Genomic DNA, 16,108 nt, shown 5'->3' with positions numbered 1-16,108 from the left:
AAAAGAACTGGCAGATGTGATCTCAGAACCACTGGCAGTCATCTTTGAGAATTCCTGGAGAACAGGCGAAGTCCTGGCAGACTGGAGGAGGGCAAATGTTGTCCCTATTTTCAAAAAGGGGAAAAGAGAGGACCCAAATAATTACCGCCCAGTCAGTCTGACATCAATACCAGGGAAGATTCTGGAGCAGATCATTAAGCAAACAGTCCGTGAGCACCTAGAAAGGAATGCTGTGATCACCAATAGTCAAAATAAGTCATGTCAGACTAACCTGATCTCGTTTTTTGACAGAATTACAAGCCTGGTAGATGAAGGGAACGCAGTGGATGTAGCCTACCTTGATTTCAGCAAGGCATTTGACAAGGTGCCCCATGATATTCTTGTAACGAAGCTGGTAAAATGCAGTCTTGACTATGCTACCACTCAGTGGATTTGTAACTGGCTGAGTGACCGAACCCAAAGGGTGCTCATCAATGGTTCCTCTTCATCCTGGAGAAGAGTGACTAGTGGGGTGCCACAGGGTTCTGTCTTGGGCCCGGTCTTATTCAACATCTTTATCAATGACTTGGATGATGGACTCAAGGGCATCCTGATCAAATTTGCAGATGACACCAAACTGGGAGGGGTGGCTAACACCCCAGAGGACAGGATCACACTTCAAAACGACCTTGACAGATTAGAGAACTGGGCCAAAACAAACAAGATGAATTTAAACGGGGAGAAACATAAAGTATTGCACTTGGGCAAAAAAAATGAGAGGCACAAATACAAGATGGGTGACACCTGGCTTGAGAGCAGTACACGTGAAAAGGATCTAGGAGTTTTGGTTGACCACAAACTTGACATGAGCCAACAGTGTGACGCAGCAGCTAAAAAAGCCAATGCAATTCTGGGCTGCATCAATAGGAGTATAGCATCTAGATCAAGGGAAGTAATAGTGCCACTGTATTCTGCTCTGGTCAGACCTCACCTGGAGTACTGTGTCCAGTTCTGGGCACCACAGTTCAAGAAGGACACAGACAAACTGGAACGTGTCCAGAGGAGGGCAACCAAAATGGTCAAAGGCCTGGAAAAGATGCCTTATGAGGAACGGCTAAGGGAGCTGGGCATGTTTAGCTTGGAGAAGAGGAGGTTAAGGGGTGATATGATAGCCATGTTCAAATATATAAAAGGATGTCACATAGAGGAGGGAGAAAGGTTGTTTTCTGCTGCTCCAGAGAAGTGGACACGGAGCAATGGTTCCAAACTACAAGAAAGAAGATTCCACCTAAACATTAGGAAGAACTTCCTGATAGTAAGAGCTGTTCGACAGTGGAATTTGCTGCCAAGGAGTGTGGTGGAGTCTCCTTCTTTGGAGGTCTTTAAGCAGAGGCTTGACAACCATATGTCAGGAGTGCTTTGATGATGTTTCCTGCTTGGCAGGGGGTTGGACTCGATGGCCCTTGTGGTCTCTTCCAACTCTATGATTGTATGATTCTATGATTCTATGTACGCTGGGAGTTGTAGCATTGTGAGAGGTAAGCTGCAGTTCCCAGGATTCTTGTGGGAGGGCAGAACATGCTTTAAATAAATAGTGTTTATGCAGCCCAATATACATTTTAACATCAGATATACTATTATGAACGGGGGGGGGGGGGAGAGAGAGAGAGAGAGAGAGAGAGAGAGAGAGAGAGAGACCTCCCAACCCAATAAATTAATGAATGTCAGACTCTAGCTAATATTTGGGATATTGAATGAAGGAGGGAAATATAGGGTGCAGTAGTTCTCTTGAACTGTGCCAAAGGAAATTCCTCGGTTTAGCCCATGCAAACTAGGCTAGCTGGGCTGGTTGAATGTAGGACATTATGAATCAATGGCCAAACATTTGCACATCAAAGAAGATGCTCAGGTCTGTGCAAAAACAGAGGCTGCCAAGAAACTATGCCTACCCTTGTGGATGGCAGGATCTAGAATCAATCTAGATTGAAAGGATGAGTTCAAATGATTCCAAATTGAGAAAAAAAGGTGTGTGTGTGTGTTTTAATTCTACAAGTGGGCTAGGGTGTAAACAGCCTGAATTCTTACTGAATTCTGGAGCATTTAAAGGATTGTGGATTTGGACAGGGAAATTCTATTCAATTATATGGGCTACAAACCCCCCACCCTTTAAATGATGGTTTGTTTGTGGCTTTGTAGGTAACTCTCATTCAGTGCAATAGGCAAGAATGACAACAATATTTCTTCAGGTCAATTACAGTGGTTTGGGCCACATCTGAAGTTGAACTAGGCAATGACTACAGTATACTTAGCCAAGTGGTCAGTTACTTCACCACATAATGCCACATAAAAGAACTTTTAATGTTGAAATCATGGATGGGGATGAGGAGGTTGAACTGAAGCAACTTTGCAAAAACAGACATTCTGAAGTAAAGATGTGCAGCCTTCCAAAATAAAGACTGCTTTTCCCAATTGTTTTCTTTTCCCCTAACTCAGGAGCCAAGAGGGCAAAAACAAAACAAAACAACATAAAATAAAATAAAATACCCATAACAATGTTAAAACCTCAGGTTATTCTTGCTTGTCAGTGCAAGGTGATTTCAACAAAACCAAAGAGCGTCACAAGGAACTACTTGAAATTTGCTCCTTGACACCCCAGCCAACCAATTAAATTCATTTCAGGGACCATTTAGAGCGAGATGGAGGATTCAATTAGCGTGTTCTGGCCATGATTCACTGTCCTCCATTTTCTCACAGAAAAGAGGGGTCCAAAGAATAATGGGCTTCTGCAGCCATTTTAAGTGAAGGGGAGATATGTAAGAGTCGATAAAAACGAAACAAAGGGGAGCAGCACCAGCTTCCAAAATCAACAAACCAAGTGAGCAAAAAAGGTGCCAAAAACTATTTATTGAAGAACTTCAAAATATTTGTTCTGCCTGATGTGCTTCGCATAAATGTAGTCAGTAGAGCACATTCCTCATGCAGTAGATATGAAATGACCTTTGCTTCTGATTATGAGTTACATTTTACTTAAAATGCTAGAGGCATAACAACCCTCTGGAGTGAAGTGATATGAAAATACTTGTTTTTAAAGTACCTTTTGAGGTTTATCTCACTTGGTTTACTGGAAATGTGCAAGTCCCCATTTTGCAAGTCACTGATATATACAGGGAGTGTGGCTGGATTTGTGAATATTAGCAAGAACACTCAGAAGTTCCTCTGGGCACAAATATCGAAGGATTAATGAACTTAAATGGGCAATAATGGAATTTGCTGGTTAGTTTGGCTGCATACGTGGGGTTAAATTGCATTCTCAGGAAATGTGTCTGTTGCACATGCATGCGCTTCACTGTATGATCAGGCTACAACAGGTAGTTATTAAAACACGAACTTTTGGGATTCCCAAAAAGGGGGAAGGGAGGAAAAGAAGGAAGAAGGGAGCAGGAGCAGGAGGGGGGAAATTGGGAGTCCAATCTGGAGGGAACCGCTGCCTCAGTCCTGGGCCTCCCCTCCCCTCCACTGGGTCTGCGCTCAGCCCAGCCCAGCTCAGCTCCAGCCACCGCAGCCACTGCTAGACACTCACTGCCCGACAGGTGGCTCTAGCAGAGGGACGGGGTGGGGGAAAGTGTTGGGAAGGAGGAGAGAGGCCAGGCAGGCAGACCAGGCAACATGACCCATGGATAGAGGAAACCACCAAAGCCCTTTTGACTCATGGAGCTGAGTTATCTATCCATGTTCAATTTCAGGCTTCCTCATATTGCCCTGTAAGATACCCCCACTCATCTGACTCAATCAGCACACAAAGAGCATGATTCAGGCAGAGTTGTAATTGTAAACAAGGCTCTCTCTGTGTGTGTTGTGCTGTGCAAAACTGGGTTTAAGTTGTCCCTAAGCTCTTAGCAAATCTTGACTGGAGTGCAGGTACTAAACTGACCATGAGCTAAAATCACTGTGAGGACTTTGCCTCATCTACTTGGGATTTTGACTCCCCATAACCTCTTCTGTGTTCCTATGGGGTGTGCTCTAAATGTCAGGAATGTGGTGACTTGGTCTACAGGGCTGCAAGCTGATGCTTTAAAACTGAAATCTGGATTCTGAAGTTGCAATGCTTTTGTAAGAGCCTAGGAAGAACCCTGCTCCACATTCTGTTCTCACAGTCGCCACCCAGATGCTTATAGGAAACCCACAAGCAAGACATGAGCAGCACTCTTCTTCTTATGAAGTCCAGCAACTGCTTTCCAGAAGCACAGGGCCTCTGAGACTGGCCAGAACATATAGCCACTAATAGCATTATCCTCTATGAATCTATCTAATCCCCTTTGGAAGCTGTACAAGTTGGCGTCTATCACTACATCTTGTGGCAGCATGCTCTATACTATAGTTTAATCATGTCCTTCATTCTGATATGCAGTTTTGATCCATTTGGTCAGGTTCACGATTATATTCATTTGGGCAGACGCACTATTTCCTACTGCAGCGACCTGTGACAAAAAGGAAAGCAAGACCTGTCAAGACCTTGACACTGTTGTGTTGCCTAAACTCACAAAGGGTCTCTCCATGGGTTCAAGAATGGAGAATATGGTTCAAAAGCTGTTCTGGGCAGTCCAACTTTGAGCCATAAGAGCCATTACTTCAACACATTGCTGACTTTCTGAGAAGAGCATGGGAGGGTTCCAGACAGAGCCAGCTCAAGCCATTTTACAGCCTGACGTAAAAGGCAAGATGAAATACAAGATGGCTCCCTCCATTCAACATACAGAAGCCAACCAGACTGGCAATTGAACCTTACTTCAACACTGAAGTGAGCAACAGTGTCCTCCACTGCACCTGAGGGCAACAGGGCTAGCTTAGGGGTGCAGGTCAGGCCATATGGTACACATAGCTCTGTCCTCCAAAACTTTGCCACTACTCCTTGCTCTCTCACCAGCCCCCTCCCTGCATCTGCTGCCTGACTGGGCTGCCTCACTCTGCCTAATGGTAGGGCCGGACCAGGTTCCAGAGGGAAAAGATACCCACTTTCTTTAGAGTAGATTCTCCATTTCCAGTTAAGAGTTTCACTTTCTACCATTTTGTTAAATCTTCTGCATCCTAGGTAGTACAGGGAGAAGGAAGGACGGCATTTTTGTATAAAATCAAAACACTGGCTTTGATCTGGAAAACATGCTTCCTCCTGGCAAAGGTTGTCTGAAGTCCTGTTTATAGAACTGTTCTGCACAGCATCTGTCAGATTTTTCAAAACTACAAAATCTGACAGGAAACGCACTTAAACACACACAAACACAGGAGACAGAAATGACTTGAAGCTAATGTGACAGCAAGGATTGGACAGGTTTTTAATTGATCTTGACAGCTCTGACATCACTGCATGCCTGAAAGTCTGTGTTACTAATGGACTGAGTGGCAAGCAAAGTAGGTCATGAACCCTGGGGCTCTCCACTTGCGATAACAGAACACGCCCTTCCATGGGTAGAAACGTATATGTGAGCGTGTTCGTGTTTCGGTATGTACACATATTGCAAACAAAAATATAAATTATGGATTGGATTCAGGCTAAGTTACTTCGATTGTTATTGAAATCAACAGGACTTAAAAGTCCTGACTTACAGTACTTGTCTCTGTTATTTCAAGGGGACCTAAGTTCAACTACTCTGTCTGATTCCAAACCCATATATATATATATATATATATATATATATATATATATATATATCTCTGTTAGTTTAAGAACAGAGTTAAGGCTATCTCACATTGGCTCAAGCATCAGAAGGCCAGAAAGCTTGAAGCCAAGGCTGATGGCTGATGCCTTAAAACACTGGTGTCCAAATTCTTTTCAAAGCGGGCCAGATTTGATGAAGTGAAGGGCCGTGAGGGCTGACCAAAGTTGTTAACATTTTTGGGGGGATTGAAGTTGTTGAGGTTTTTTTAGGATTTTACCCCAGGAAATAAACTGCCACAGGGGCCAGATTAAACCGACCGGCGGGCCGGATTAAACCCCCGAAACGGACTTTAGACATGCCTGCCTTAACAGCAGTGCCCCATGGTCAGCAATGCTGTTGTGAAGTGTCACAAATTTCACTTGCTTACAACTTACCCATACTTTTGCTGGGTCTTTCAGGTCCAAACCCAGATGAGGAGGATGGAGTGCTTGGGACCAGCAAAGATTCCCCACACTGTCCTGGCCTTGTATTGCCTTATGAAGCACCTGAGCCTTACTTTATTGCTGGAGGAATTATCCAGTGGGTTGAACTATGTCTGTTTGTTGCTTACCTTCTGCAGGGGACCACACAAACAAGTCATAAGCTGCACGATTGTGGTGTGAGAGTACAGTGGTACAGCTGCATCTTCTCTGAAGGTATCTGAATAATGATACCCTTGGATCAATGGATCTGTGAGTGAGTGATTGGATCTCAGGCATCCAACGAAGCACAGTGTGGTCCAGGCAGGGGCCTGAAACCTTGGCGTCTGTCTCAAATTTCAGTGGTGCCCTGTGCAATGCCGAAAGCCAGCACCCCCCACCTATCGCCTCCCATAGGACATCATAGTTGCGGTGCCTGCAGTTGCACCCCAGAAGCTCTGCACCCGGTGTGACCAAACCCGTCGTGCTCCCCTAGATCCACCTTTGGATATTAGGCACCAGTCATAGGATGCGTATTCAGCTGCTCACTCAACAGTTGGAACAAACAGCTCACATTTCCAGCTCGGTTTAGCAATCCGTCTCCCTTCTGAACTCTGGGAATTGCAGCTCTGTGGGTGGAAAAGAGGTCTCCTGACAACTTTCAGCACCACAAGCTATAGTTCCCAGGATTCTCTGGGGGAAGCTCTAAGTAGGATGATACTGCTTTAAATGTGTAGTGCAAATGGGGCCCTGGACAGACCATAGGCCCATCTAATTCAATACTGCTGGCGCAGACTGGGAGCAGTTTTCCAAGAAAGAGCCTTCCTAGCCGTATGCGGAGATGCTGGGAATTAAATGTGGCACCTTCTATGTGCAAAGCATGTGCTCTGCTGCTTGGGTATGGACCTCCCCCTACAGCCCTTTCTGCTCTTGTTAACTGGGTAGTGAAGAAAGTTTCCCAGGTCACTCGCTTAACAACATCCTCCCTTACACGTCACTGAAGTAACAAAACTTAATTCCAGGTACCTGGGCTAGGACAGGGTAGTGAAGGGTTAGTACTGTTGGCCATTATTAACTAATGCACAAAAGAACGTGCTTTATACTTCTTCCCAATGCCCCCAATGCTAATGCCCAAATCTGCCATTTCCACTGACTTCAGTTTTCTTCTTCTTCATCATCATTATCATCATCATCTCCAAAGCAGCATTAACAGGGTTGGAGTGCACAAAGGAGCGGCCAGCCACTAATGTTTTATGAAACTCATAAGCTTCTCTACCTAGGCTGATTACTTGAGTTGCTTATTAGTGTTGCACCTGCTATAAATGGTACTGATGGCAAATTAGATGGAAAAACATGCAAATACCTTGCTAGCTTTCTGGTAAATTAGCATGCAAATGGCATAAAGGTGAATATAGCTTTGAGGAGAAATGCACTAACATCATTTGACTAATTACTGAAGCAGGGAAATAAAAAAGAACATAGATTTTGGCGAGGGGATTCCAGTAAACATCAATCTACCGATGCATCTCACTTTCATCAGTTCATCAGATAATGCAAAGCAAACAGCTTGTGATTTATTTTTTTTGAAAAATGCTGGCGGTGATAGCCACCTGCAGCCTTTAGAGTCAAAAAGGTTCCAGGAAACTTCAATTAATAGTTATTTACTTGCAGGTCCAGTCAGTTTTATTGCTTCCTGTTGATGCTGGCTTGGGTCTTAATGATAAACGGTTGTGGGACCTTTGCTGAGCATCGAGGGAGGATCCTGGCCATAAGGAAGGACATTACTGGATAGCAATAAAGTGCTCTGTGGAATCTGGTTTAATTCTGCTTCTAGCTCCTTGTGGAAATACAATGCCTCAGCAGCCCTAAATATCTCTTCTGTGGAAGTAACTCAGTTAACTCTTCTGCTGCTCCAGAAGAGAAGCTACTCCCCTCTACACACCCTAACCCTAACCCCATCTCCCTTCTGCCTAACATTAAAATTGACCTGAGTGCTCCCTTAAAAAAAGAAACAGGTCTTCCTCTCAGGAACATACTTCAATCAAAAACATATTCTAGACTACCTTTAGATTTTTGTCCACACAAAATATGCATACAATATTTACAAAAATCTAGAGAGCTGAAAAGATTTATCAGTCACAGAACAAGCATGAATCAGTCCTAGCAAGTGTTATTTTCTTCTAGAATATTGTTGCTGCTTATAACCTTATTTTCATTTCTGAATTGCTCCCTATGAAGATTTTTGAAGCAATGTTTAAATAGGCTATGACCTTGTTATGGCTCTTGTGTGTTTAGCTTGCTTCACTACTGAACTATGGCTCTTCTCTTGTACATTATACACAACTAAGAATTATCCTTTTAAAACTTTTTTCCTTTCAATATCACCTTCAGGAGAAGGACTCCTTTATAGTTTTAGTATTGTCCCACTTACCCCCCCCCTTTAATATTTTTGATCAATATGGCAGAAGAGGCGTATTTCCCATTGGTAAAGAACCACGTTAGTGTGTAGGAGATAATTCAAATGTCTTGGATATAAATTATATTCAGAAGTATAATGTGTAATGACTGCTCCTGGACTGAACCACTTCAGACTCTAGGTGGGGTAAATTGCAGCTTGAATGCTCCCACCACATCAGGCATTGCCTGTCTTTGGAAGCTACCATTTCTCCTCCCTGACAATTTGCTTTGTATTTAAATAGTGTACTATTGTTATACCTGGCTAGGTTTTTTATTCATTTCAAAACTGAGCAGACTGAACAACTGCACTTTGAAGTAAATTCAGTGCAACCTGCTCCTGGGTAAAACTGTACAGAAATTTGATGGTCAGATGGTTCAAGGAGCACATTTATGATGACACTCCATTCACCACAGCAAACAATTCACCTGAATTACATGCTGGTTAATTTGCATATTTTATCTGCTCCATCTTGCCCTAAACTATTGACACATCCCCTTCCTCCAATATTTAGATTTCCTTGACTCCGTGTCTAATACCGCACAGGGCTTTTCACCCTTTAGATCTTGCCATTTTCTCAGGGTCAATGCACTTATCATTTCAGGCTTGATAATTGTGATTATATTCCCCACAGGAGGTAAAAACAGAGAGATGCTTTGTCACACCAGCAACATCTACAAGAACAAAAGCCTGAAAACTGAATCTAGACAATATTACCTAAAGGGCTTTGCATAATCCATTTGCTATACACTGCTGATTTTTATATCATTCTCATTTAATAAATACAGTACAGTATTTGTCTTTTGCTCAGATCTTTGGTTTTTCTGCTCTCTTCATCCGAGTTTTTAATTTTAACGTTGAATTAAATACTTTTATCTTGTGACAAATGATGATGAATATGAATCCTTAACATATATACACACAAACACATTTTTAAATTTTAGTTGGGATTTGGAACAGGGATTTGTTTATTTATTTTTCCTTGTAGAAGTGTCCCTAGTACATTTTAAGGCATGATTCAAATAAATTACAATCAAACAGAACCACTTGTAAATCATGGAGAGGGGACCTTCACAGAGAGGGACAGAAATGTGTCCATGCTTCAGAGGAAATAGAATACATAGGTATTTAAGGGAAGCCAGAAATATGTTGACAGACAGGCAGAGCAACACTTCGTTGACAGGGGTATCAAAATCATTAGGGCACTTCTGTAATGCATAGGAACATTTACATTTGGCACTCATGCACTACAAGCAGGATGGGGAGAAATTTGATTCAGTTCACATTTAATGGCAAACCTAACTACTTTGCATTTCTTGAAATAATATACGAACTGAAACACAATCCTTCAAAACTCACAATGTCCTGAATTTTGCAATGCAGTTCCCCAGCCAAGTAATGTGTACCAAAAAAATTCACTTATTAGGTAAAGTTTGCATAAAATGCATATATTGGTGAAAATAACATTTAAAAATGTTAAAAATGTTTAAAATGTTTTGCTTCGCAAAAAACAACAATATGCCTATTAGGTAAAACTGCACACAAAATTGTGTTTATTAGGAGAAAGTTTCACCAAATGCTAATAAATTGTAATTAGGACTTGCAAAAGAAATTGTAAGATGATGTGGAAATGTAGAGAAATGAATTTCAGATAGAGGGACAACTGAGAAATGAAAGGAACTCTAGATTGACAGATTTGCCCATCCCTAACTATAAGACATCCTGATCACAGGAAAAGTCTGAAAAACTGAAAGGTACAAATATATGTCCCTCTAGGTGCTGGCATTATTTTTTTTGGGGGGAGAGCTTTTAATTTGCCCCTTCTCTGCTTTCAACTCTTTCATCTTTGCCTGCTTCCTAATGGTGCATTTGACCCTTGCCTGTGTTTTCATGTTGTTGCTCAATACAGTGTTGAGAGGCCCTTGTGCGTGAGCAGTTAAATCTGATCTGCTTTTGGAGATCAAAGCTCATTCACAGGGCCCTTGTGACAAGGTGCTGTTTTTAAACATTCTGAATTGGCAGCCCAGATTCAAGAGTGTTCATAGCTAAGCATTTCTCTGAGTGCTTTATCATTAACGCAAGCTGCTATTCAGTCCACCACCACTCAAAACACTTTAGGGACGAAGCTCAGATCAAGCTCTCCATATGGTGTTTAAGAGTTCCTACAGCGTGACACAATTTCCTATGCTTCTACGCAGGAAGCAGTGCGCAAACCGTTCGCCTCCAACTATTATATCCTTACCCGTTTCACTGTATGTACACATAGTGCTCACATTGCTGCTGGGATACAGGACCCAATTGTGGTTTCCTTGGCAGATATGCCCAGTAAAAGAGATGTGGGAGCATTTGTTACCAACACTGAGAGCTGCACCCGATGTGCATGCCATTTTCAATGCAGAAGTGGAGGGAATTTGCCAGATTTGTTGTGCCTGAAAGTACTGAGGGAAACCAGTGGCCACCTCTAGTTTGACCTACTACATACTGGTGGCAGGGCTGGCATCTGGAGTCAGTATTCTCCAGCACCTGCCAAGATCTATGCTGTGGCAGGGGGTTCCCTGTCAACCGTTAGAGCCTTCTGTTCCTTCTCTTAGCTGTTGATGCCTTTTCACCTGCAGAATGTTGTTGTGACATCACCAGGCCTTGCCTTTGAGCCTCAGGGTTTGGGATGCTGGCAGCTGTTAAATCACATGCTGTTGACCAGATAACCCTAGCACAGGGGTGAGAACCCTTTTCAGGCTGAGGGCCACGTTCCCTTCTCAGCAAGCTTCTGAGGGCCACATGCCTATAATGGGAGGGGAAAGAAGCAAAAGTGGGCAGTGCAATGGATGTAAATGTTACCTTCCAACACACACACCCCTCTGCCCTCCATCCAAGCAAGGGTCATGATTAGAGTTCAGGAACACATTCTAGCCAGCCAAAAGCACTAGTATTGCAAAACAGTGGCAGTGAGGGGTGTGGCCTGTGGAGAGTCCTGAGGGCCAGGCATAGAGGTTTGGAGGGCCACATTCAGGCACCAAACACATGGTTCCATATCCCTGTGCTAGCATGTAGTGACAGGAGTGAGGACAGCCTTGTGGATTGGGCCCTGAAGAAGACAGCAAGCAAATGGGCCAAGGATGACAGTGGTGACAGAAATGGCTGTGGCAACTTGCCCAAGGCCAGGCCTCTCAAAATCTGGAGCCAGTCCTGAGAAGTGGAACTGATAAATGGCATATGGGAAGAGTACCTCAGTGCCTCTGGAATACTCTAGCTGAAACTTTGCAGCATTAAACAGGGGAATATTCCATTTATGCCAAGCACTGACCACCCAATTTGTAATACCCTTTTTTATAACTGGAATGAGCAAGTTTCCCTTTTATTAACTCCCTAGACCTGCCATGTTTGCAGAGTCCAGATATATTTTCATGGCAATTCTTGGATCTGAACAAGTTTCTTGTCCCTCTGTTAACAGCTAGGGCACCCAATATAGTGCCCTCCAGACTACAATTCCCATCAGCCCCAACCAGCACGGCCGGTGGTCAGGGAGGGGGGGAACTGTAGTCTAGAGGTAACTACACTGGCTGCCCTTGGGATATAGGATTGAACGCCCTGACTTAAAATGATTTCTCTTAATAGGGAGGTTGCTCAATATTGAACTGCAGAGGCTGACATAAGTACTGAAGAATGATTTGTGGTCTGTTTCGGATGCCGGATTTTTCTTCCTATCAGTTTTGTCTTTTTCTGTCACTGTCTCAAGTTTCGCCTTTGGTTCACTGAAAAATAAATCTGTAAAGACAAGGCAGGGGGAGGCCACAAGGCAAAATAAACGGGGTCTATTGACTTAAAGGCCATCTCAATGAAAATGCGTCGAGTAATTTCTTAAGAAGCATCCTGGGAAGAAAACAGAAGTCAATACCATGCAGGGGAAAGTCAAATGTTGAGCAATCTCAAACGTATTTACCAATCAATAGCAAAAACCTTCAGCTCTAATATTTCACCCACTAAAATAGCTGTTACTTCTGCAAGATGCCTTATTTCTTCTTCATCACTCTGCTTGTCTTATGAGTCATATCAGTTTATATAGCATTACACATGCACCTTGAAGGTGGTTAGGGGATCCCATTATTCATTGTGTCACAGAGCATAAATTATATAAAAGAAATCATGTATGTTTTCTTTTAAAGGTCACTGAGTAAGAAAGCGATACCTATTGTGAAAAAGAAGTACACTTGAGAGAAAACAAAAACTTCCTTCAGCAAGCAACCCAAAAGTTCAAAAAGGAATTGAAGTATTAAGTAGCAGCGAAAGTCACAGCTGAGCAAGGTGTAAAAGTGTTGTCTTTCATTGATTCAGTGACTCAGAGCCAAAGTCAACAGCACATTAATACTAATTACTTAAAAGTGGTGGTTTCAGCTTTACATAATGCACCAAAAAACCCCTCATGACTTTCCAGTCTGCTGGTCCTTGAACCATCCTGTGCTTGGGCCCCATCCAATATAGGCTAAGGAATGCAGATTTTGCTTGCAGATCTTCATCTTTCATAGACAACAAGGCCATCAACAATGAAACCCAATTTTGTATGTGGGCCAGATAAATCCACAGAAGTCAGTATGTAGAAAGAAATAGGTTATCACTAGGAATGGGGGTAAAATTTTGTTTGGTTTGCATTAAACTGCTAATTTTCACTTCCCAAAAGACTATGCAAATGAAAATGCAGCTATCCTTTGATAATCACAATTCTCCATATTTTGCAGTACAGTTTCCCAGCAAAAAAAACCCACCACCACAAATACGTCTATTAGAAGAAACAAAATTGCTGATAATTTTTGTGTGTGAGGACTTTCAAAAAGAAAGAGATTGTGAACTGGTACAGAAATGTAGTGTTCAGTGGAACCTCGGTTTTCAAACTTAATCTGGTCCAGTAGACCGTTCGGGTTCCAAACAATTCTAAAACCGAGGATCAATGGGCTGGCTGCAAAGTCAATTGGAAAAAATGAAAAACACAGCTCAGAAGCTGTTCGGCTTCTGAAAATCGTTCAAAAACCAGAGCAGTTACTTCTGGGTTTTCGTCATTCAGGAGCTGAAACGTTCCAAAATGGAGGTGTTCTGGAACTGAGGTTTGACTGTACTAAACTAAAGATTAGGAGAAGGGAATGAGAAATTGGGAGAAACTGAAACTGACAGATTTTCCCATCCCTGGTGTTGATGCATGCATCATCTCCATTATCAGTTTATAGGACTGGTGAAGGGTGAAACTATCTACCAGCCAGCTGGTTCCCGAGATGTATGGGTGATGGAATTGGATGGAAACCTCCTATAATCCAATCTATCAAACCGACTGTACTTGTCTTCTGATAGGTGAAGCAGGTCCTAAACTCACTCCAGGCACATCTTCTGAGTGTATAGGGCTGTGTGTGAATTTCAGTAGTGTATCTGAACGAGGGTATTGAAAAACTCAACAGCACTGGCTTTTTTGTTGTTACTTTCAATCAGCAACAATGTACGCATGCACATACACACACACAATTTGAAGCCACTGAGAGATACCATAGCTCATAAATCATATCTTTCTAATAGCATTTCAGGGTGCTATTATATTTACTAGTTGTAAGAGCACTTCCAGAAACTAGAAATTAACTTTTCAAGGATTAGCATACTTCAAGTGTGATTTTGTGTCATTTTATCCCATTCATCAGTGCACCTGTGGTGAATTATGGCATCTCAACTTTCAGAAAAGCCAGTTTCTTCTGGGCGCATAGGGGTGGGGAAGGTAGACTCTGTAACAAGGGTTACATTGTGGCAGAAAGTGGCTAACAAGAAAATGTGCCATTTTAAAAGCTGACCATTCCTTGTTCTAGTACTGCTTAATTTAAATGTGCTTCATCTGAGCTGTACTTGTTTTGATCTACCATTTCTTTTGTGCAATTTTCATGTCACATGTAGTGAGTTTTCTTGTCAAAACACAGGTGCTTTCATTGTACTCTGAGTGCATGATGTTAAATGATATATCTCCCCCTCCCCTTTTGTGTCTTTATATAGTCAACACCAGTAGACTTCATGGGTCTTGAGAAAGAGAAAAGAAGCTGACAGAACAGGGTAGGAAAGAAAGAAAAAGCCTATTTTGTGCATGGCCCCATTTCTCTGAATGGGGCATTCAAATCAATTTATCTATTACTCTTTCACCTTCATCAGAAACCCAGAGACACACAGCTAAGTCATCTAGATCAGTGGTTCCCAAACTTTGCCCCACAGACTACTAATTGCTGAGGTTCTTGGTGGACCACTTAATGATTTTTTTCCTGCCTGTTGTAGCAATTATAATGCTGGATGATTTTTAATTGCATTTTAATTGCTTTCTATTGCTTATATTTTTTTTTATTGCATTACAGTTTGAATTCCATGGAAATCAAAGTGCAATGAATTATAAGAAATAAAAGGAAGAATAAAAAGGCAATTAAAAGTCAATATGAATATTTCATGCAAGGTTTATACTGTCTCCTGTCTTCAACCACAAATCCAAAGACATGCTGAAAACTACCTGAATGAAGCTCATGGACCACAGTTTGGCAACCCCTGATCGAGATAATTTTTCAAAAAGCTTCAAGTAACGACCCATCTCAAAAGGCATCCCGTTGCCACAAGGACCTCATTTTCTGTAAATTCAGTCTCTGCAGGCCTGCAGAAAACTGCTTTAGGATTTTGTGCCCAAGCCAACCAGCCCTGTTGCCTCCCCATGCTACGCAACTGTGTTGGGGAACTCCCTAGTTACACCAAGTTGAGGATTTTTAGTCCAGAATGTTCTGTCAAGTAAGAAAAAAATAGCCCCCTGAGAAATGAGGCTCAATAACATTATTAATATTATTCTTTAAAAAAAAAAAAAAAAAACCAATTTCTCCCCCATTTAGATTATCCACAAATTAGCGCAGTCAAAACAGTATTTCATGTCTGAATCACTTCTCAGAAGCCACAAGTACCATGAGTCATGGACACAGTGACTTATTTAGCACGACTGAACCTCATGGGATCCTCAGAATGAGACAACCTCTGGGGCTCTAGAGAACCCCTGACATTTCCAGCGACCTAAATAAAGCTGAGTTCAGCAGGATCCACCTGGTGGTGGATTCTAAGAGGGCAACCAACCTGGCTGTCTATGTGATATGAGCCCCCATTTCATCGCAGCCTGAAGAAGAATGACTTTTTAAAAATGACAATTGTTTGAACTGTAGCAGTGAGCTGGATAACAAAAACCACAGTGCCATCAGGGCCATACAGACATTGCAGAAATTATAGCATTTGGCCTCCACTTGGTCTGAGTAAAAACAAGAAGAACAACAAGAACATATCTAGTGTGGTTTCATTGCCTACATCATCCCTGCATCCACTCTCTAGTAGTCGTCTATGGATGATCCAAACCTTCCCTTTTAGAAAGACTTTTGGGTCATGAATAGTTGGGAGTGGTCTTAATTCCTCTCCAAAAGTGAAGGTTTTTTTTATGGGTGGTATTTCTTCATCTTTTCACTCTGCTGTTTAACCTTTTATTGCATTTATTGTTGTGGTCATCAAACTGTTTTTTTTTGGGGGGG

General features: G+C 42.3%; 1 long non-coding RNA gene across 1 annotated transcript; it reads left to right on the top strand.

Annotated features, from left to right (window-relative positions):
- Positions 1–3,928: 3,928 nt before the first annotated feature.
- Positions 3,929–9,358, top strand: LOC310761687. Its single transcript, XR_014547668.1, has 3 exons — positions 3,929–4,686; positions 6,092–6,212; positions 9,181–9,358. It is a non-coding gene; the product is annotated as an uncharacterized lncRNA (long non-coding RNA).
- The last annotated feature ends 6,750 nt before the right edge of the window (positions 9,359–16,108 follow it).

This window comes from Podarcis filfolensis, assembly GCF_964270895.1.
Source record: "Podarcis filfolensis genome assembly, chromosome: 4".
Lineage (NCBI taxonomy): Eukaryota > Metazoa > Chordata > Lepidosauria > Squamata > Lacertidae > Podarcis > Podarcis filfolensis.
The sequence above is the reverse complement of the archived record's forward strand: the minus strand, read 5'-3'. Positions and strand labels throughout refer to the sequence as shown.